Source organism: Pseudopipra pipra, chromosome 1, assembly GCF_036250125.1.
Source record: "Pseudopipra pipra isolate bDixPip1 chromosome 1, bDixPip1.hap1, whole genome shotgun sequence".
NCBI lineage: Eukaryota > Metazoa > Chordata > Aves > Passeriformes > Pipridae > Pseudopipra > Pseudopipra pipra.
In genome coordinates this window covers 150,045,501-150,069,311 of record NC_087549.1, presented here as the reverse complement: position 1 = coordinate 150,069,311, position 23,811 = coordinate 150,045,501, and positions in this window count along the sequence as shown.

Genomic DNA, 23,811 nt, shown 5'->3' with positions numbered 1-23,811 from the left:
ACAGGCACCAAAATAAATGTTCAGTGCTTGTGATAGTCTGGTCTGGAGATCCTCTAATAATGTAGGTCCAAGCACTAGAAAAAAGTCTGATCCAGAGGCCATGTCATTTTTACAAATGCTTAAATTTACACAGGAATTACTGCTAATTCCAACCTCCAAGAGCTACATTGAAAATGTGCTTATTTAAAATTGCTGTAAAGCAGTTCCTTAATTGTAGTTACAGAGCCTGAGTAAGTAGGAACACCTGCTGGAAGACCTGTAATTCTTGGCAAAGGGCAGAATTGAAGACGTGGCGTTTTTTCCCACTCTCATGTAAGACAGCCTAGGGAGCTTCCAGTTTTCTTGGTCCCACACTAGGACCAAACCTCTCCAGTTTCTTCAGGCAGCTCCCAGATCCCAGCTCAAGGCTGTAGGGTCCGTGAGATGTCAGGGAAATAAAAAGTCCGGCTGAATATTGTAGTGTTTAATCCAAGTAAACTGGGTTTCCAGGAGGGTTTATGTCCTAGCACAAACTTCAGCAGTGTGAAGCTCCTGAAGCCTTGTCTTCTCTTTATCAGTTGAATAATATAGGTTTCTGCTTGACCAGACTAAATGGGATTTTAATTGAATGTTTCCTTTCAAAAAAAAATCAGTGGCATGGGAACGACAGGGTCAGTGTTGTGTGAGCATGTGTTCAATCCTCCCAAATAATGACACATGACACACACATCCCAAAAACATCCATGTAAGCAATGCAGCTCTAATGTGATTATCATTATTATTATTATAGTATTCTTCTGAAATCTACATTCAGCTCTCATTTTCCTGGGCTATGAGTAAGCACACACTTGGGGAGGGGGTACAGAATTATAAATGTTGTAGCTGCTGCCCATCACCTCACCTAAAAAGCCTGGGATGGCTGCAGGAATCACTGGGTACATTCTCATGACCTTCTTTCACTGTGCAGAAAGGCAAATCAGATGATCACTGTGGTCTCTTCTTGTTCCTGTCCTTGCTAAAATAAAAGTCACCCTGTTCCTCACCCTGCAATTGGTTCCTGAAGGCAAGTTCTGACTCTCACATAGATCTCTAAAAGCCCATGCACCACAGTTTGGATGTGGACTTTTGCCTGTCCTGATCTGATTGCAAGAGACAGCCATCCGTGGATCTGCATGGGATAGAGCTGTTTTTAAGGGCTGGCCTGGTCTTTGGTATAAGCATAGAAAATATATCCCTCAGAATGAGTCTGAAGGGACAGAACTCAATGTGAGCCCTTGGCTGATTCAGTGCAATCTTCACCCATCCACACACACAGCTGTGCCTCAGTCTTGGCTTTGGGCACCCTTTGTCTCCCAGTGACAGCCCTCCCTGACAGGAGAGGTGGCCTAAGATACAGTTTCATCATGATGAGCTCCCAGCACAACTCGGATCACCCATCAGAAATACTTCTGCTCCACCTTCTCTCCATGGATGGGATGGGTATTCCCAGCTCAGCTTCTGCTGGTGCTTCACAGAAGCACCTGCAGCTGCAGGGTTCTGTTCCTTCATCTTTCTGCCCCTTCCCATGCCCACAATCCATGTCCCTGCACCTGACCCTCCTCAGTAATTCCCTATGCACTGCCTTGGGCCACAGGGCTGATTCTGAGCCCACTGATGTTTGCTGAGCTCAGAAAAACATGCTGTGTGCTGTAATTCCTGCTGATGTTCCTTCCCAGCCCCAAAAGGGATACATCATGTTATTCCCCCAGACAGAACTGAATTTGCTCTGCCATGCATGCTCTTAACCCTTAGCTGGATTTCCTTGCCCCCCTCATACACAGCCATCTCTGCAAATCTGTCCCCTTTTCCTACACATCCCCTCTGCTTTTCCCACATTGTTCCCTTCGCTGTATCCAGATTTGCCATTTTTTGAAGCTCTGGCTCAAAATAGGGACATTTTTAAGCTCTGTGACCCCTATAGAGTTAAATCCCACTCCAGAATTCCCTTTTATTTTTTTCTTCTTAATCCAAAATAAGGATGTCTTTTTCTGATTTAGCTTATACTGCTTGCAGCCTGCTTTGCTCCCAGCTACATCCAAGCCACTTCCCAGTAGTAACAGAGGGAGAAGAATGCTGAACAGTGTGAGCAGGAGAGACAAAGGCTGCTGTGCAGCAGCATCTGCTTCTGGGACCACTCCACGTCTCTCCTGCCCCTTCTCACCTGAGCAGAGCTTGCATGGATGACTGAGAGCTAAAATAGATGTGTGCCCAGTACAGTCTGCACAGTAGGAATCTAACCCTGCACTTGTGGAGCTGGAAATCTAAAGAATTTATACAAAAATCAAGATGCAGTTATCCCTTTCAGATTTACTACCAATTCAGGAAGGACGAATATCAGTTATCTTCCAGGTCATTACAGCCTTCTCCAAGCACTGCTTTCCAAGCTTTGCTTTCCCAGCCGGAGTTCCCAGGTATTTTCAAAATACTGCAGCAAGGCAGTTGCAGCTTCTGGGACACAGATACCAGTTTTAACCTACATAATGACGAAAATCTTTAAAAAAATCAATTTTTGGGGTTGAAAATGCTGCTTTTCCCTTTAAAAGAGCAGCAACTATTAAAATCAGATGTTCTGTAGCTCTCATAATTCTAGTATGGGCTATTATTGCCCTACCCATGTTACAACACATCCATGTCAGCAGCATCAAGGAAAATTCTCTCCCTTTCACCCCCCAGGCTTATGTTACTCATGAGCTGATGGAAGGAAATGCAAAAGCTGGTGTTTGACTTTGGGGTGAGCTTTTGGGGGGACCATGTGCTATTTGCTTTGTCACAGAGAATGGCCAAGTTGTCACTTTACATCCCCTCCAGTGTGTTTGGGTGACTTGGTACCCATCATAACCTCACCAGCTGCCCAGACTTCTTCAGACGGCGCCTTGGCTGCAGCATCCACCCCCTTGGCTCTCCAGGGGAAAAGGCTATTAGAGAGAACATGCTTCCCTTCAACTTCCCCCGGCTCACTCAGCCTTGGAAATCCTCCATTCACAGCTGGCTGTAGCAAAGGTCAGGGTTTTCTGTCGGGCTTTTTTCTTCCCTCTCTCTGGCCTGGAAGAAAGCAGCAGAACCACAGGTGATGCAATTCGATTAGAAGCTCCTGAGGCTTAAATTAAACAGAATTATTTATAAAATCTCTGGGCCATTAGCCCTGTCTCTAGCAACAGCCACGCCAGGACTTCTCCCTCACTCCTCCCACATACATTTCCCTTCTATTACAAAGGCTCAGTGAGATCTAATAACACAAAATAAATACACCCCTGCCTTTCAAAAAGGAGAAACTGGCTATGACAATAACAAACAAACAGGTGACAGCAGCACTGGAAGCTGGATGCTTTGCATGTTGCTCTGTGACTCTGGCTGTGCTGTGTCCCTGGGGGGGACAGTGAAGCCCCCCAACCCACCTCCATGGACCATATAGATGTTGGAAGGATGGCAGTGTTGCCCACAGTCATTGACCTTTCCTTCATCCTCATCCTCAGTCTGCACAAGCCTTCACTGTGTAAATAAATCAGAGTCCGGGGTGGGGAGGTAAATTTGGGATGATGCAGACTGCACCTAGCACCCCCGATGCTCTTCCTAGAGCTGATGCTCCCTACCCCACCATGAACATCCCATCCCATCTCATCCCAGCCCTCCAAACCTCACCAAGGAGCACCCTGAGGAACCAACATCTCACATCTGAGACTGTGAGCACTTCATTTTTTTTCTTTTCTAATTCATCTTTAGTTCTTTCTTCCCTAGTTGAAGAGAACTGAGGCTTCAGGAGAGCTGTGCTTGCTCATATTTCACGTCCACTATTGCAGCTGAGACCTTGTAATGAAAGTCAAGCTCTGCTCTGCCTTGTTGCTGGTACTGGGAGCACCAAGTCAATCATCAAGTTATTTTGCAACGTACCGTAAATCCATAGTAGCTGGAAACGTGGCAAATGATCTTCATGTTGCTGAAAGGAAATCAATAGACTGGCTGAGCCTGGAAAATTTTACTTCTCTGGTTGTGGTATTTTATCCCATAGGTTCTGTTTGTCTGATTGAGTTTTTATCTCTGGGATAAAATCAGTCTGACAGACATGAATTTTCTGTTTACACTGAGAAACTTTGTTCTTTCCTGTTTTCCTGCCTAAGCAAACTAAACATTTTAAATTTCAGCCATCTCCAGCATGCCTGCCCTGCAGGAATGTTACTGGTGCTATTTGCAGAGAAATTATGCTGAATAAAAGAGCAGAACTCGTCCCCTGGTATTTTACACTTCCCCTACCCTTGGCTGATTATCAAAGATTTCAGTTCTATTTAGTACTTCTTTCCAGCTTTGTCCAAATTATTTGTCTTGAACAATTCTTGTCTTGAAAGTATGTTGAGTTCAGTTTGCCCCATAGGAATCCCAGGACTTCTACTCCAGCCAGGAAATACTGTGAGCATAACCTGTTCTGAAGCAAATAAATCAGTTTGCGGGCAGGAAAGTCCCTCTCTCTTCTCCAAAAATACTGTTCACCTCCTGAGCCAAAGTTTAGAACTGCTCGTGTTTAACTTGCACCAATTTATCAGTTCTGAAATGAAAAAATAACACAGTTAAATACAGTCCAGAGCAGCCAGAAAAGGTGGAAAATATGAAGGTTGGATCCATAGAACATTTATTCATGTGTAGAAAGACAAACTTTGCATATATAAAGAAGATGCAGTTTTACCATATTTAAGGAAGATAGAGTTGTGTTTCATTTAGTATTTAATTACAAATATTACTCATTACAGACCTTCCAAGCTCTTGTTTACTACTTGGAGGCTTTGAAATCATATTCAAAGGGAGCCAGTGTTGAAATAAATAAAGTAATGTACATGACTAAGATAAATACAGCAATTGTCTGATTAGGTATACAAGTAATGCAATATATGTTATTTGAAAGTGTGTTCTGACAGCCTCCTGAGCTAGAAGACAATTAAAAATTAAAAAGGAATGAAAAATCCAACTTAAAATGTATCAGGCCAGAACTCTTTTCACAAAGGGCAAAGAAAAGTCCCAAGGTTTAGTGGTAACTCCTAAAGACAGAAGGAATTCAGGCTTTCTGAGTGGACTCTGCTTTTGACAAAGCAACTCATCCAATGTCTGCATTAAATCATAATCTGAAAATAAAGGGCATTTCAAATGTCGCTTAATGTAGTGCTGTGACATGGCTATACTTTGGTAAGAAACCTATCTTTAGCTAGATTTCTCTTTAAAGTTTGTACAGGACTCAGAATCCTTTTGCCGTTCCTCTGCAAGAACCACAGAGATAACCTCAATTCTGGCATTTCCCCACTTGACTGAGCTTTGCTGCACAACCTTAAGCCCTTTGTCTGCATGTGGCAAATACTCACTTCAAGAAACACTGCTGGAAGTGCTGGATCAAGTCCACAGAAGGGCAGCGAAGCTGGGGATGGGTCTGGAGATTAAGTCCAGTGAGGAACAGCTGAGGGAGCTGGGGGTGTTTAGTCTGAAGAAAAGGAGGCTCAGAGGCCACCCTGTCACTCTCTACAGCTCCCTGTCAGGAGGCTGCAGCAGGTGGGGGGTCGGTCTCTTCTCCCAAGCAATCAGTGACAGAACGAGAGGACAGAGCCTCAAGGTGCACCGGGAAAGGTTCAGGTTGGACATCAGGAAACATTTCTTCATGGAAAGGCATTGGAACAGGCTTCCCAGGGAGGTGGTGGAGTCACCATCCCCAGAGGTGTTTAAGAAATGACTGGATGCGACACTCAGTGCTCTGATCTGGTTGACACAGTGGTGACAGGTCAAAGGTTGGACTCGATGATCTTACAGACCTTTTCCAGCCTAAATGATTCTGCAACATACAGATCCTGTTTCTCCTTTTCCTTACATTTGCTCTAGTCACTCACATCCATGCAAAGACAGTGCAAAACGTCACAACTGTGCTCAGGCAAGTGGTGTGAAGGTCAGTCAATGCCAGTAAAGATGCCTCAAAGTTAATTATCCCCCACTTTTGGGAAGGGGGAGTAAAACTATGAATATAATCCTGAATTTAACAAACATAAAAGACCATTTAATTATTCTGGTTACATTGTTATCCCCAGACACTTTCCCATTTTCGACAGGATCCGCTCCTTTAGGGCAGGAGGTAATTGCTTATTTCCTTGTGCACTTCAGGACATCGGTCTGGAGTAGTTAATGATTTATTAGGAGAGCTGGGAGTGCTCAGCTGCTCTGCAAATCAGGCAGCATCGCTGTGCCCATCACCTTTGATGCGGATAACAAAAAAATCCAACAGCCCACCGTCAGGGTCACTAATCAGGAGTGCTGCCAGGCAGCGACACGGCGATGACATCAGTTCTCTGCAGAGATTCCCCTCCTGTGAGATACCTGCCATGAGTCAGGCTCTGGGAAGCAAAGATAATTCTGGTGTTCTGAGGTCTCTCCCACGCCTTGTTTACCTGCTGCAAAAACCTCCTCCAAGCCAGGGGAAGCCCAGCTGCACTGGCACAAAACCCACGGTCTGGCTGGAACTCTCTCCAGACTTACAGGTTGTTAAATGAACATTTGCATCAATTTAATTTTCACATGACTCACCATTAAATGATTCAGTCCCTCTCAGAATAGCCCTCAAGTGGATCTGACCTTTCTTTTAAAGCTTGACCTCAGGTGGGGATTTAGAGAAGGAACAGGACAGTGATTCAAATGCAGATGCCAGGGTCAGGCAGCTTTGCCTTGACAAGGTGTAGCTCACAAAGGAAGAGCTGTCACAGCACAGACACTCTTGATTCCTGCTTTCCTGCTGCCTTGTATCCATTACTAAAAAGGACAGCATGGATAGGGATAGGACAGGGAAGCCATTGCAAGACAGAAAAAACCCAAGTACATGGGACCACAGTGCTGAGATTGAAATGTGTCTGTGAGGTGAGACCTAACAGTCGTGTGACTTAGCCTGCAGACCCTCTTTGCCCTGGAGGGTCTTTTTTGCCTGGAGCCAGCATGTGTTAAATATCAGTAGGAGGGAATACTGATAACTATTTTTGTGGGTGATACTTGCTTTCCTGAAAGCACAAAGGCCCATCCCTTTTTCAGCCTGTCTATCAGCTTCTGCAGCTACAAGTGTTGCCTCCAGATACCTCTCCAGTGCACAGAAGTAGAGATTTAGCACCCAAGCATTCAGGCAAGTAGGTTTAAAACCAGTCCCTGTTCAGGGTACTTTCAAAAGGACTGTGGACCCACTGCTCCTGGGGAAGCAGAAGGGGTTGCAGCACGTGGTTTGAAGAATGCAGAAGTCAAATGTGGTGGTGATTTTTGTCCTTTTTAGAGGGGTAAGGCAAAGCTCTGAGGGGAGACGAGTGCCAGAGCAGGAATCCACTTACACCTCGGTAAGATCTGCCAAACCACACCTCTGGAGGCATCTACTGCTCTCACAAAACTAGGAAGGGATCAATCATCTAAAGTCTGAACTCCCTCCCTTGTCAATACTTGTCCCAGATTGCCAAAATTTGGTTGGACGAGGTTGGGCTCAGCCTCATAGTTACCTCCTGAGTGCAGCATTACAGACTTACCTCACCACCACCAGTAATGGGCCACAAAACAGCAGCTTCTTCAGGATCACCTGGCAAAACACTTGTACAGGTACAGGACTACATTCAAAGGTGGCCCATGGTGATCATCCTCCCCACCTCCCTTCCCTGTCTTTGTCACATATTCTGTATCTACAAAGGTGCCATATTAATGGTTTCTCTTAAGCACATACTTCTTTACACTGAACCCAATAGGTTCAGAGGAAAACTCAGGTTGGAAGGGATCTGCTCCAGTTCTCCTGTGCTCTCCTACTCTGTTTCTTGGCAAAAAAAGCCTTTAAAGGCTTGCAAGAGGAAAGGAGGACCTGCTGGTTTTAGGAAGTTCCCAGAAAAATGACTGCCTTGAGCCCACCTCACCAAGCTAAGTCAGGTCTCCTTAGCTCCAAAGTGACCCCATTCCCTTTCCTCCCCTTTTTCCCCCTCTCCAGCATCCTCCCCACCAAAGAGCCTCCTTGTATCACCCAAACCCCTTCTTTGTCTGTTCTTTGACTTACTCCAGTTTTGAGACCCACTTTACCCTGCTGAAGTCAAGAGGGGCACCAAGTCTGATGTGGAATATTCTGTCCTCTCCTGGAGGCTTGTTTTTTAGAAACTCTCCATTTTCAGAGGTCACTGGCTTGCTCTTATCCTGAAAGCTGCCCCTGGCAATACTCGTCCTTCCTTTGTAACAAAAACATCCCAGGCCTGAAGTTATATAAGTGTCACATGGGTTTAAGGCATTTTTTCCCCACTCACTCATAAGTGTCAGCAAGAGTTTCTTATCCACAGGCTGGGAGTCCAGGAGCTGTTCGTGTCTCTTTGGCTCCCATATCTCATCACAGGGCACTTTTCACTTCAGAAATCTCTCTTCCTTTCTCAGGCTGCTCCTGAAGTCAGGAGGAAGACTATCAACTGATGTCTGAAGGGGGGGTCAGCCCAGCAAACAGTTTGGGGGAGAGGTATTTATGAAATAGAAAGATGCAGGGTGCTGACCCCTTCATCTTGCATTTCGCTGAGAGGGATTTGAACTGTTAATTTTCCAGTGTGCCATGGAGAGGGCCACCAAAGAAAGTCCCAGTTACTAAAAACCTCACAGCGAGCTGTAAGAGTCCCCTTGCTTGTCAAGTGACAGACTGTATTCAAAAGCATGTAGATAGGCATGAAAAATGCCAGGAAACAGATAGGAAAAGTAAGAGAAAGAAAAATAGTCCCAGGCCGCCTCCATCCTAGAGAGCTGAGCCAGCCATCAGCAACACATGTACAGCCAAGCTGGAAAAGCCCAGCAAGTCTTTGTGGGAACATTCCTACAAAAGCATTGCCAAACTTTCCCAGAGACCAGGGCCTCTAGGAGTGTGAAGTTGCGTTGCTTCCCCACAAGGAGCACAAGAAAACTACCAGCAAGAGTTAGGCTCAAATCTCTCACAAACTGGACAAAATAAGTAAGGTAGGAAGATGTCATTCTATTTTTCCCTGACCAGAAAGAGTTCCATTTATAATGGTTACAAGCAAGACACTTCTAGAAGGAAGCACAGTATTTGGATGAACGTTTTTCTAACCTCTGAAATTTGTCTTGCTGATCTATAAACTGTTCCCATGACTCAGACACAAATTCCAGCTATGGTTTAACGTAGCTCTCTTTTTCCTCGTGCTACATGTGCCTGATTCATGTCTTTTCACAAAATCATAGAATCATTAAGGTTGGAAAGGACATCCAAGATCAAGTCCAATAAAATAAAATTCAGCTAAATGCATGCACTATGACAGAAACAGAGTTGCTGCCAATCAAGATAATGTTTTCCAGAGCTGAGGTTTGTGGTCTTGTTTTCCCTTTCTCTGACATACTCACAGGTTATGTTTGGTAGAAAAGTTTAATATCTAAAATCAGAGTCTCACTGTGGACGCTGATGTTAATGATTCAGCCAATGCACTTAATCCTTACAGCAGGTGCAGTGCATTACTGGCTTTAATTGAAAGACACTTAGGCTTTTTTTCAGAATCTTGGATCTTTTGCAACAGCTCTACAGCCACCATCAGGCTCTTTTGATGTGAACGGTCATCGATCAGCAGAAATGATACAACAAAAGTGGGACTTGATGGGTTTGTTCACACCTCAGTCATCCAAGTGCTGATGGGTGCAGTTCCAGATCAATTGGGTTGCTGTGCATAAAACCTTTCATAATACAATATTTTGATACATAGTTTGGTTTTGGGTTTATTTGCTTGGGTTTTTTGATTGGTTGGTCGGTTTTTCAATAAGCAAGAGGAATATATCTTGTTTAATACAAACTCAAAAAGAGGTGATAAATGTAGTCCAAAAGTAACTTAAACTCTTGGGGCACCTACAGATAAGATAGCAGTTGAGCTATGGCTTTTAGAAAGTGGCTTCTGTTGAAATTTGTGTCTTTCATGTTTTTCTTCTAGTTTTTTTGGTTGATGTTTCAAGAGATTGAAATTCCCACTTACTTTTATTTCTCCAGAAGATTTTAATGGATCATTAATATGTGCAGTTTATTACACAGGCAATAGTAGCATTACAACAGGAAAAGAAGGGGAAAAAATCAGTGCAATAACCTAATCACGTGGCTAAGCCTGCAAAATGGGGCCAGGGCTCCTGGGTTTCATTGGCTCCATGCTTGACCTGGAGGCAGTTGTGCTTATTTGTTCATTCATCTTCAAAATTATAACCTGCATTACAGGTGTGCTGCAAACTTGGAGTCCTGCCTGGGAAGACCACGAGGAGCATCTGATGAGTGGCACCTCCCTGCCCTTCACAAACAGAGTTTGCAGCAGAGCTTACAGGGAAATCCTGTCACCGTAGACAGGGGAGCACTGCCTATTACACCCAACCAGCACCCGGCTCAAACCTCGCTGTTCCTTCATTTCCATTTCTTTTAGTAAACTTGTATCATTACCATTGATCGTTCTGTTAATCTGGGGCAGCAACTGACCAGCTCTTGATCAATTACCTGACCAGGCATCACGCTCCATCGCCTCCCTAATTGCATCCCTGAAAGAAATGGTGCTCAGCCCTGTAATGCTCCTCTTAAGGGTAATACAGTTGTTCTGGAAAGCTGTTAATGGTGTTGTGCCTCTTGAAACAACACAGCTGTTAAAAACTCATTTGGGAGGAAGACACTGATGCCGGGTATTGAGAGGAGGAGTGATGTAAAGCCTCTGTGTTTGCTGTTCTAATTGTTTCATGAAGGAAAACTGGCCAAGCTTGTCGATTATGTCTTAGTTTTAAAGGCAGAGCCTGTATTGGGAGGGCAGACACAGGGAGGGTGGGGCAGAATGCTGCTGGCGTGGGCTGGCATGGGCCCGACGGGGTCAACACACTTTGGGTAGTTTTTCCATCAGCAGGAAATCTGGCTCTACAATCATATCTCTCCAAGGAGATGTTTGCATTTTTCATAGCAGGCCCTGACTCTCCAGAGCAGCCATTGATGCTGATTTCTAAACAAAAGTGCATCTCAGAAGAGTTTGACACCGGAGGCTGCAAGAACCATTTGGATGAGCTGCTTAGCTGATTAACACGTGAACAGGGGCAGCAGAAAGACTGCGTGTCTTGCTATGCTGGGATGATCCAGACTGCCTAAATCCCTTGTGAGATGTGCCTTGTGAGACAGACCTCTGAAGGGTGAAGCCAGAAAATTGCAGTGGAACCAGCAGGAGGCACCAGGCAGAGACATATACCTGAACTCCTGCCTCTCCTGGAGCTTGGATCTCCCATCAGACATCTTCAGTCACTTTGCAATGTCTCATGAAATCAAAGTAGAGCTCCTGCTCTCCAGAACACCACCAGTTAGTAAGCCACCACCCCTCCTGTGCAGGATTGATGTATATTGGCACTGGGTACCCTGGGGGGTTGACAGATAGGACATCTTGATTCTAAGCAGCAAGAACAGGGTCAATCCTACAACTCCTCTATTCCAGCCTCCCACAGGCTGTGGGTATGCCAAGACTAAGGCTTTCTTCACATCCAGTTCTCGAGTTTGAATGACCAAGATCACCACAACCAGGCCAGAGAGACAGAAAACTAGAACAAATTAAGCCACACACCAGAGGACAGACCTGCATTCTGGTCTCTCCTCACAGAACTATTCCTGAGTTTTTTCAGTCAATGACTGTCTCTTATAAAGGGAATAAGCCATGCTTAAAGCAGGAATCAGCACCCAGGAAGACCAGCAGAGAAGATTCAGCAGGACTCAAGGGGCATCTGGGACAGAATGTCACCCAGCGCTTCATAGTTAGGATGGCTTTCCCTGAAGCCTAATTTTGATCTTTTTTGATGAGAAATATGGCAAATTTTTCCTGCTCTTCCCACACAGACATCCTCCCCGATCCAATATTAGAAATTCCTAGCACACACAATAGGACCATGACTGCTCATTTCCACTTTCTCATAATTTTCTTCAGTCACACCTCTATGATGTTTAATAAGTCCTCCCTGAATGTGACAGCAGTCCTATGCCAGCAGCACAGACATGGCATTAGTCATATTTCCTCTACGTTGGAGTAATGCAATCATGGCTTGGTAATTAAAACTGCCCTTTACTGACATGTTTGGCTTCATGCTTTTTTCTTTTGTATATTCAAAATGTAGTAATTTGTCCCTTCAGCCCTGTCTGAAGCAGACAAAACCTTGTGAATTGCACAGTGAAGGCTGTGCCAGAACACCAAGGAATGAGGGAAGAACAAGTGAAATGAGAACAAAAGAGGGAAAAGTACATGAAAAAAAGTAAGGTGGAGAGAAAAGTGAGGGGGAGACTATCTTCAAGCCACAAACACCTTGGGCCATTGCCTTGTGCCTGGTTTGAGACCTGTGCAAGGTCACCCCAAAAGCGAAGTGGCAACACACACCCCTATGATGTGAGGAAATGTGCAGAACACAGAGCACGTGCAGTAGAACACATGACACATGCAGGCACCATGGAATAACAGTACTTTAGCAGACAGGCTAACCTGCACACAAAGTCTTCTCTTATGAGTTTTGAGCTTTCATCCTGTGCTCTGATGTGCAGTGGCAGTCAGGCAAGAGAGTTATGATTGCTGGTAGACCCGTGATATCTGCACCCTTTGTCATGAGCCCTCCTCGCAAATTTCTTCTCTCTTTATGTTCTTCCTCATCCTCTTCTTCTTTGACTTTCTTCTGAAAATCAGTGGCAGGATTTTCTCGTGTCAGTGCATAAAATTAGGTTGCAAGCACATTTTAAAATAAATATCAGGTCAATAGTACAACCATTTCAGTCTCTGGTATCACTAAGACCAACAACAAACTAATGCAGTTCATGTAATATGACTTCTAATTATTTTGTGTCTGAGGGAAGAGAGTGAGGATTGATCTCTCAGAGTGCTGTCTGAAAGTCAGATTGGGGCTTTTTACAGATCAGATGGCTTTTAGGACTCCTCTTGAGATGCTTCAGGTTTTGGCTTTTGCTGAGCTGGGGATCAAGTGACTAGCGGAGGATGCAGCAGCAGAAAGGACAATCCTACAGCAAGTGCAGCTCTTCTCCAGCCCAGAAGCATCTAACCCAAACACAGAATAGCCTTTCTCTGTAGGTTTTTCTGGCATTCATGATTCAGCAGATTCTATGAAAAGGCCATGGATAAGCCAGAGTAATTGTCAAATTGTTCACAAAACCCAGGCTGTTTAGGCAACCCAGAGACTTCTGACACAACAGAAGGAGGTGACGATGTTTTATCAGCAAGACAACATTTTGACATTAGATGTTTGATGATGAGAGCTCTGGGGACTTGACAACATCCCGAGCTGGGGCTCCACATGCTGACCCTACTCTCTTCCTACACTCCTGTTTTATAGTGCCTGCTAAAGCCAACACTAACAAGGACCAAAATCAGGATGGTGCCAGCGGCTGGAAACCGCCTTTGGAGAGACCATGGGACAGAGATGGAGACAAAAAACATAAAGAGGGTCAGGTGGGACAAGGAGTTGCCACAGCTGACCATGAGTTAAGTCTACTTTACCCTGTAAAGAGTTTCTAAAATGTCCAAATGCCCAGAGAACAATGGCAACATGGAGTACTGTAACTGTAAAAACAAGAGCACTTTCTCGGACCTCCCTTTCATGGAATACTGAATGTTCACCCCAAATAACATTCTGAAGATCAACTACCCTTTCATATACCTAGAGTTAGGTATCCCCTTCTGTATCCTGTTGCCTCAGGGCTTTCTGCATCCCCAATCCCAAATACAGCTGAAGACATCTAGTATTCGGACTCTAATTTTGAAAGTCTTGGCTGCCAGCCTGAATATATTAGTCCTTATATTGTTAACTGTATACTCTAAATTATAAAGCTGGTGTACGGTGACTGACTCAATGTTTGCATTTTCTGCCTTCTTAATTCCAAGGAGGCAAAATTCCTTTTTATGGAGAGCCTGCTTTGAAGTAACTGAGACCAGTTGTGTCAATAAGGGTTTGTAGGGTCTTATCTGAAAACTCTTAAGTCATTTGTGAACCTCATCTTCTCATGCTTATGCAGACACACAAAGAAACACATAATCCTGTTAAGTTACAGTTGTAGTCAAGACAATGTTGGATCCATTCTGCTGTGTTGGCTCAGTTGGTGCTGTTCTCTGCTCCCTTAAAAGGAGTGGGTCTACTCAGTAGCTAATGGAACAGAAAATTTCATCCTATCTTTGCAGATACAATGTCAAATCAGAATCAGAGGGATCTCATCTTTAGGATGAACTCCTCAAGCAGGCCTGTCCTTTCATGACCTTCGAGGCATGTTCAGGTATGCTGGTACTAGTAAATCAAATACTGTGAGGCCTGGTTATTTCAAACAATACAGAGTGGCTTGCATCAATGTGTCTCTCCCTCCCCCCAGACTGGTTGTTTTTATCCCAATTTCCCAGGAAGAAAAGTCTCCAGCCTGTGTCGTCACTCCACCTATGCTCAGGTGTCCTACAGCAGAGTTCCAGCTGGAACAGGCCAAGCCTGTGATAGAAATTGTGCCAAATACTGCACAGCCCAGATACTGCCAGCCCCATACACAAGCCTTATCCTTGCCCTGGGCACTGTCCTAGCAAACTCTCTGCTGACTTGAAGTCCCCAGAAGCAGATTCTCCAGCCCCCTGCCCAGCACTGCCTGGGCACAGCCCCCTCCAGTGCAGGGATGCTGGGCACCCTTGGAGAAGGGCAGAGAACTGGTGTATCACCATGGAGGATTTCACCTGCAGCATTGTTGCGCCCTTTGGCATTTTCTGCCCTGTCTCCACCAAAACGTGGTGGACCTTTGCTGCCAGCTGCCTGGAGGTGGTCTCAGGAGAGGCTGGGCAGCCACTGCTGCTGGGCGCCAGCAGGCTGGCATTGGCAAGCCCTGCAAGGGTGTGAGCAGCTCCTTTTGGGATCTGAGCACACTGAAACAACCTCTCTCCTGTGCTCCAGCTTAAAAACAAGATCACACTCCCTTTTATAAGCCCACTCCTTTATTTCCAGTTCCCAAAGATCTCTGAAAGGTCGTCAAAGCTGCAATAACAGTCTTTAGTAAGAGTAATATGTTTCTTTTCAGGTATTTGTGTTATGTGTTGGATGTTGCTTAATAAAACATTTACCTGAAGGGCATGAAAACACCCCCTCAAATGCACACACATATATCCTGTGGATAAAAGCTCCTAACTGCAGCAGGAAATGTGACATTTCAAACTGGATGGATGAAGGCACTAATCACACCCCCCCCCACCCCCGGAAGGAATGATCCTGCGGAGACCAGGAGAGGGAGTAGGCAATGGAGCTGCTCCTTTCCAGCTCAGTGCCAATATGCTGTGGAATATAATTTCTTAATTTAATAAACAGCCCCACCCACCTCACACAACCCACTGCTCAGGGAGCAAACCTGAAGTGAAGGGAACCTATGTCACAGCAAAGGTGAGGAGTTGGTGTTGGTTGTGACAAAGATTCTCCACTTCTTTGCACCATGTGCAAATTTTCTCCTACTTCCAGGGTTGTTAAATTTGACAGACTTGCAGTTAGCATTTAATTTTATTTTTTTTTTCTCAAGAGGGAGGAAATCAGTTTTACATTTACTTGAATACAAACATATACCTTAAATACAGCGTACATAAAGCTGCTTTACTGCCTGTCACTGTCCACTCCCCCAGGCTGTCACAGTTCCTCCAGGAAAAAGAAAAATTATGGTAAATTCAGACCTTCACCTCAGTGTAAGCCCACATACATGCAGTGGAATACCACTAGTTGAAATTTCACTTCAAATGACACATAGACACATGAACACACAGTCAATAAATTTTCCACCTCTAATTAAAAAATCGCATCTCCCTTTTCTGAACCACCGACCACTCCTTCTCAGGCACACATTTTGTGCAGCATTTACATGGATTGTTTTTAATATTTTTTTTCCTTATCCTACCTCCTTACACAGTCATAGTCCCTGCCATGGGGTGGGAGCTGCTTAGAGCAACCCCGTCCAGTGTGCCCACTGCTGGGTGCCCAGTGCCTGGACACCCAGCCCAGCACCCAGTGCACAAGATGGGCACTGATTATATGGGTGTAGGGTCCATGAAAAGCCACCAGGAAGGGATGATTGCTGCATGCTTAACTCTCACTCCTCAAGGCTTGAAAGTGCTAAAATAGAACAGTATTGCCATAGCTGGAGTCACAACCAAAGACACCTTCCTGCAGGTAGATGCTTAAGATTTTTTTAGAAAGTCTGGCAGAGTGGTGCACCTCCTGACCCTCCATTGGGCAACCCAAGAAAGCAAAATTCATCTTAGACTCATTTTGGAAGATGTATCCTTCCCTACCAACCCCTTGCCACAGCATGTAATGGGGAGGGATGCTCTCCCCCTGCAGAAGAGCATCAGCAGTGTTTTGGATGAGCCATCTGTGCAGGAACAGGCATTAGGGACAGAGGGATCTCCAGGTATCATGGGATGTTCTTGAGGAAAAGAGGAGAGCCTATTCCATGGATTGAGGAAAAATTGAATATTTCCTTCAGTGACGGTTCAGTGTGAAGTGGGTGGTTTTATCACTCAGAACTGGGAAATGTTGCATGGCTGGCACTGGTGGGCATGTTGTTCTGGGGCTTTCCTTGCTCCAGAGGTAGCTGTGGCCATTGGGGTGGAGGGGAGGGTGTCAGGAGGGACACATGATCTGCTCCTCCCATCCATCTCCCTAAGCAGTTTGGTGACTGACAGGGCATGTCAGGAAAGGGACACCTCACACAGGGGTACAGCAGTGAATACTGGGATATTTACCCTCAGGACATCTACCCAAAGCACCAGTAAACCTTGGCAGGGGCATGACTCAGTGGGAAAAGGGATCTGGGTTTAAGTGGGAGTGGGTGCCATGCTTTAGGCTCATGGGGGCTGCACGTCTGCACATGAGGGATGGCCCGTGGCAGGGTGTCACCACTACCAGGTGCTCCCCTGATCCCCCTCCATCTTTGCCCCTCTGGCATCTTGGTTTTCTTGAGCTTCTCATTTCAGTGTTACAGTACAGCTGCACTTGAGGTAAAAATTTGTTGTCTTGGGGGAAAAAAAAAAAAAGTAATTTACTGTGAAGCACTGGCTGAAAATCATTTTCTGAACCAGTGCACAATTTTAATCAGACGACCATACTGTATCCAATCAAGGGAGGATTTGTGAGGGGGGCAGGGGGTGTTTCACTGTGGCCTTCCCCAGAGGACAGTAAATCCAAGCTCTGCTCAGGAAGACAAGATGTCTCAGGCTTCACAGCCTGTCCAAACCTAATTTGCACTAGAATTACATGGCCATTACTAATGTATACAGTGACTCAAATTGATTATCTTGCTATTAGTAAGAGCAACTCGCTGGCTTTGGTGATGGCAACTTCTGACTGAGGAGGAGAACAAAGGGGTGAGAGCAAAGTGAAGTTGCTGCTTTAAAGAGTACATGGGGGTGAGGGGGACTGTAGGGATGAGGAGGACCATGGGGGTGAGGAAGGTCATGCTGAAGGGAGAGTTCAGCATACACAAGACTGTGTAACTTGCTGGACTTAATATTTTCTGTGCTTACTCCATCTTGCATAAAAAAATTATCACCTGGTTTAATGTTCCAGTCCCTGAAGTCTCAGCACATGTAATAGGAGTGTCTCCAACAAAGGACTTTTAAGGCCATGGGAAATCTCAGACCTCCCAGGGTCTCCTGTTCATGCTTGCAGTCCTGGGAGTGCTGCTCTGTGGGAGACCCCAAACACACTCCTGCACAGCCTCACCCACTTCTTCAGGCTGTAAGCAGCCTCCACAGGGCACAGACCCTGCACCTTGCACCACCAAAGAGCTCTGCAGTGAGGATTGCATCCTCCCACACTGGCCCAATGGCAGCCAAAGCTTCTGAGTGACAGTAGGGACTTTAGTAGGAGACTTCACATCCCACTTCTTCCTACACCCCCACAGAGGATGGGAACCCCCCCTGAGACTGGGAGCCTGGAGTGCAAATCCCTGGTGCAAAATGGGTGCAGGGGTGTCTGAATATTGGCCTCCAGCTTTTCCAGTGAGTGTCTCTGCTTTTCATATACGTGACTTTGGAAGAACGTGGCCTGCCTTGGACACCAAACTCCTGGCAAGGGCTCAGGACAGGCAAGCCCAGAGGTGGTGATGGTGCCCCTCTGCTATTGATGGGACTTACCCTGACAGTAGGAACAGCGACTTCTTTCCTGAAATCTCCTATGCACCACAGCACAGATCCTATGTAACCAAAACACAGCCCTGTAGACAAAACTCCTCTCCCACACAACCACACGCTGATCCCAACTTCATGCTAACACACATTTTGCACTCCCACCCACGGGAATCTCCCCGCACTTTAAAACACCTGAAGACTGCAGCTGAGATAAAGAGAGGATGGGGAAATTTCCAGAAAGCCTTTTGCTACTCCTGCACAGCTTTTTCCTGTTACGCTTGCTTGACATTCCAGGATGTCTGTGACACAGCACAAAGGAAAGGCTGAGGTGTTGTCACCCAGGCAAACACACACCAAGAAGTCTCTCCATTCATTTTTTAACCCTGGTAGTATTTGCAGGGGTCTGAAGACCCTCCTGAGCATGGGGTGGCACTGGGGCAAGGCAGCCCTGTCACCAACACATCTCTCACCATGAGCTCCTGAGCTCTCAGTGAGCACTGCTGGATTCTCTGCTCAGATTTCTCTCGACTGGAAAGAACAGTCAGTCTGATGTACTAATTATACAAAAATACAGTTAGTGATAGTGTAACAATAGGAATAGCAATAAAGTTGTCTTCAAGATGCAGTTAAGTTAGGTGAATGCCAACACCTTGTTCTGGAGCTCCAGCACATCACAGCTTGAGGTGAGCTGACACCTTGATGTCAGGGTGATGCTCTGCAGAAGGTCCTTCAGCTGCCACTGAAGCAGCTCAGGTTCAGTCCAAGGACTTGCTGATGGCTGAGGGACACTCCTGGCATCCTCCCCTCAAGCACTACCATTGGTCAGGTCAGCTTTCTCACCTGCTTTCACACCTTTTAGTTTTAGGTTATCTTGCATCCCACACTGGAATCAAGTCCAAGCTCAAGCTCAGTTTTACAGCCAAGCTGTCTAATCCAGCCATGGTTTTGTACCATCATGCTTTGTGTCCCACCATGGCTCCCCAGGTGCTCGGGCATGGCCACCCTGCTTTTGGAGGCACTGCAGCACCAAAAAGCATCAGCTGGGTCACAAAACAGCTGTGGGGAGAAGAATGCTATTATGGGATGGTGTTCCTCCAGATGGATGCACCCATGCAAAGACAGGACACTGCCTAAGGCTGTGGAGCACCAGCAGCTTGGCAGGTGCTTCCATTCCCTCCCAGGCTCCAGCCTGCTCGATGCTGAGCTCTGCCCCATCGACTCCTGAGAGCTGCTAGAGAAAACTTCCACAGGTCTTTGGTTGCTCCCTTGGGAAATACTGATTCTTGACACAACCCAAATTTACTTCTGTGATCTGCTAAATATCTCTGCTCTGTTTATTAAGCAGAGTTGGAAGCACTTCGTTCCACACCTGTTTTCTACCTCTCTCCCCACCCACTGAAGGCACCGGCGGGGAAGCCAGGATGACAGCCATCATACCCCTCAAACCAACATCACAAGCCTTGTGTTCAGCTCTTGGAAGTGAGTATTTTGGGAACATTATGTTGCCACAGCTGTTCATTTTTCACACAGCAGGTGGGAAACCTGCCCTGTTTGAATGGCTTGATGGAAAAGGCCAGTTGCTCCATAATAACTTACAACATGGGAAAATGGGGGTTGCTTGTAGCCAGCACCGAGTTCCAGCCCAGAGCATCCAGACAGACACTTCAGATATTTCAAGCAAATACTGAAAGCTCTGGTTCAGTCTTTTCCTCTATACTATGGCAAAAGCAGACAATCCATTAATTGCACAGGCAGATGGCTATTAGGAAGTGTGTGAGAACTGGCTACACCACCACTGTGTAGGTGGAGCTGATTAGATGGATCTGAATCAAAAAATAATAAAAAAGAGAAAGATTTCCTACATTTCCTTTGCTGCATGGTGAGAAAAGCTTTTCCTGTGCGACTGCAGGAGAAGACAATTCAAAAATAACAGTAAAATTGCTTCTCACCTCCCCACTGAGTCGTTTTACTAGCAACAGCATGTTGGGGCTTATATATGTAATTCCTTCACAGATTCACTGCTGGGCAACAAACACATGGGCACCAGGATGGGCACAGGAGGGCTTGGTGTTTCCTTCACGCAGGTTGGCACAGGTTAAACATGTAAAGAGACCCAGGCAGTTCCAGAGGTGCCATTGCTCTTCAGACTGCCTCCAAAAAATCCCCTCCCTATTCCTTTGCTGTCCAAGCTCTGCTTTACTCTGGGTAAAGGATCTTTGGAGCAACTTCACCGTTGAGACCTCCCACAAAAACTAGGCAAAGCAAGGTTGTTGTATTTCAACAGGCCATTCCACCCACCAGCACAGATGACAAGGGCACCTGGCAGGCAGGAGACCTCCTTCAAATCCTCCAGGGCTGACCTGGGCACCTCTCCAGTGAGCAGCCCCAGGGACAGCATGGCTCTAGCTGGCCAGTTTGGTAGGAATTGTGCAAACTGGGAGTTTCCACTAGAAAGGTCAGTGGCTTCAAGCTCATGAAGCAAATCAGAGAAGGCTGTAAAAACATGTCTGCTTGGACATCTCTCTAAGCCAGGTGGTGGACTGGCAGAGTCATGGAATAATAGAATTGTTTAGGTTGGAAAAGAACTTTAAGGCCATTGAGTCCAACTGGTGCCACATCCACCACTAAATGGTGCCCCAAAGTGCCACATTTACATGGCTTTTCAATACCTCCCGGGATGGTGACTCCACCACTTCCCTGGGCAGCCTGTTCCCATGCCTGACCACCCTTTTGGTGAATAAATTTTTCCTAAAATCCAATCTAAACCTCCTCTGGCGCAACGTAAGACCATCTCCACCAATCGCTGCTGGTCAGATCAGCAGCTTCTGCAAATCCTGGGTTTTGCCATGTACTTGCCCAGGGAAGTGGTGGAGTTACCACCCCTGGAAGTGTTCAAAAAACATGTAGATGTGGCACTTAGGGACATGGTTTAGTGGTGGACCTGGCAATGTTGGGTTAATGGTGGCACTTCATGATCTTAGAGGCCTTTTCCAACCTTAATGATTTATTTTACAGAACACCTGAGTGTCATTGTCACGTAAATGATTCCAGTAATGAAAAGGACACTCAAAGGTGGGTGTTGCAGCACCACTGAAACTATTTGATGAAAGAAATCCTCAGATATCTGGGTGTATATCTTCTGCCCTCCCAGTTGTTGCTTGCTGTATCCAATATATGTCACTTTTTCAGGACAGGGACTGTTTCTCCATAATTTAGTCCAGCACTCAACACAACTAGAAAAAAAGATCCATCTTTACAACTACAGGACAGATTGAAAATTGCTCTGAAGTAAACCAATCACACACACACAAAAAAGCAGATCTTTAAATTCTACCTCCCAAATTGTGTTTACAGATGCAAATCAATAGCACTGCAAGACACCGGTGCAGGGTTAAATCCTCACCCATAATGAAATTCATTAAGAAGCTGGAGATAAAATTGTCTGTGGAGCAGACACACCACCTGGGTGGTCAATCTGAAGGCACTTTCAAGCATTACTGTAAAAACCCTTTTCTAGGAAAAATCTTTAACTTCATACTGCTCTTGATAGAACGCTTCAATACAGCGCTTGGAACAACTCATTTTAAACGGGTATTTTAGTATCACAAACAGAAGGACAGTTATTATTCGCCAGAGACACTCCATGTATAGCCTCCATCACTTCTGGCCGCCGAGGCTGACACTGTGGGAACAGTCTGCCCTCAAAAGGCCAAATACCAAAGTGCACCGAGTGGAGCTACTGGGCTGCTGCCCAAAGCCCACGAGCACAGGGGCAGCTCTCCCCTGCATTCCTTTCCCCTCTGCCTCCTATTTCCCATCACTTCTATCCTGATTCAAGAACAGCTGAAACAATCAAGAGTAGACAGCCAGAGGAATATCACAAAATCACTGTATCAGTCCGTGGACAGCCTAGTTGTCAACTTCCCTCGCAATTTGGCTATTTAGCTTTAAAAACAAACACAGTAGAAAAGTGGAGGAACAAACTTCTCCACTTCCAGGACTCCTACTGCTTAGCTGCAGCACGGAGGTTCCCATTGTCATTACAGAAGCATGTCATTAATTCTGCAACAGGAATGACAGATGGGCACAGGCACCAGCACAGTTCTCACAAAGGGTGTTGAAGTAATTACTTACAAAGGTGGCTCAAACAAGTGTGTAAAGCCTCACCCCCTCGCTGTTACTCATCTTACATTTCCTACTGTAAAGAAAGCTCATTTTTTTGCCACATGCCAGATTCCACAGTTAATTGAGATCAGGAAACCAGCAGGAGAGGAGCAGGTGAACGTTCTCTTTGGCACAGAGCAGCACTGGAAGTGGTTTCATGGTTCAACACCCGCTGCCGCCCTCCGAGGGGAGCTGTGGAACACCAACCACGCTCAAACGGAGCTGAAAATGATACAGGCAGCCCAGTCCGTGCGGTTAAGCCACGAGGCACGGAAATTATGGTAATTGGGGCTTGCAGGAATCCAAGGGGGCACATAAGGCCCGAGGAGGTACCCAGCGAGGGAGCAGCTGGTCTCCAGAGTAGCTTCCACAGAGTCACAGTCACACGGGGCATTTCTGCTGTCGCAGTGGCCAGTTGTCAGCAGCAAGGGATGATACCTGGAGCTCCTCACATACACCTGGCACTGCCCCAACACAGGTTTTCTGTAGATGGACATGTATCTGTAGCGCTGAGATCTGTTTCAGCTGCCCATGGGTGCGTGAGCACTGCAGGAGAGATCTGTAAACTCTCGTGTGAAAGGATGAAGGTGGAAGGCTGAGTTAAAAACCATAAACAATTTAAATAATGGGGAAGAAGAAAGACAATGCAACAGGCAATGACCAGGTACCTTTTCCAAAGGGTGACACCACTGCAGTGCCAAAAGGCTGCCTGGACTCCAGTGAAGCACACACAAGACCACCAAGAGGCACATGAAGCATCTGGAACTTTGTTATTCCAGGCAACGCACCCGGACATCTCCCACGTTCTGCAAAGGCAGACGTGGCTTGTTGTTTTGTTACATTTGATAATGATTTACAACCACAGTTCTGGGCTAAAATTGAAATGAGCAAACATTTTGTCAGGATTCTGCCCAATTTCTCTCTAATTTATGTGGGCAGTAGGCTTTTATGATGTCCTTAGCTGGTGACATTTCTCTGAATTTAAATGTCTGGATTTTGTGCACATGTTCTTGGCAAACACAGAAGTGTCATGGGAACCATGACTGCTTTATAAAGAGATCTACTTTGGGATACCACAACTGAACAGAGATGAAGGGAACTACACGGTTACAGGAACACCCAGCTGATGATTCACAACATCCAAATAATGCTCCTGATTCATCTTTTCTGAAAACAGCCCAATTCAGCCTGGCACTACATGACCCTTCTTTCATGTGAAAATTACTGAAGGTGTTTTGTTTTTATCGCACAACTCCAAATATAAATCGATTCTTACCATGAAAAAAAATTCTAAATATGTCAAGTTTTTACTCTTTCTTTCCAAATGTAAAATGTCAGAGGATACAAGTAACAATGAGTTACCCAAATTAAGTACAAAAGGAATGGAAAAAAAAATTTCATTAAATCTCCCAAGCAGTTTCATTCAATCTGAGCAACATCCGTTGCTGCTGAAGTGGAACCTGAAATGTATTTTCAGTCAATCTTCTGCTTT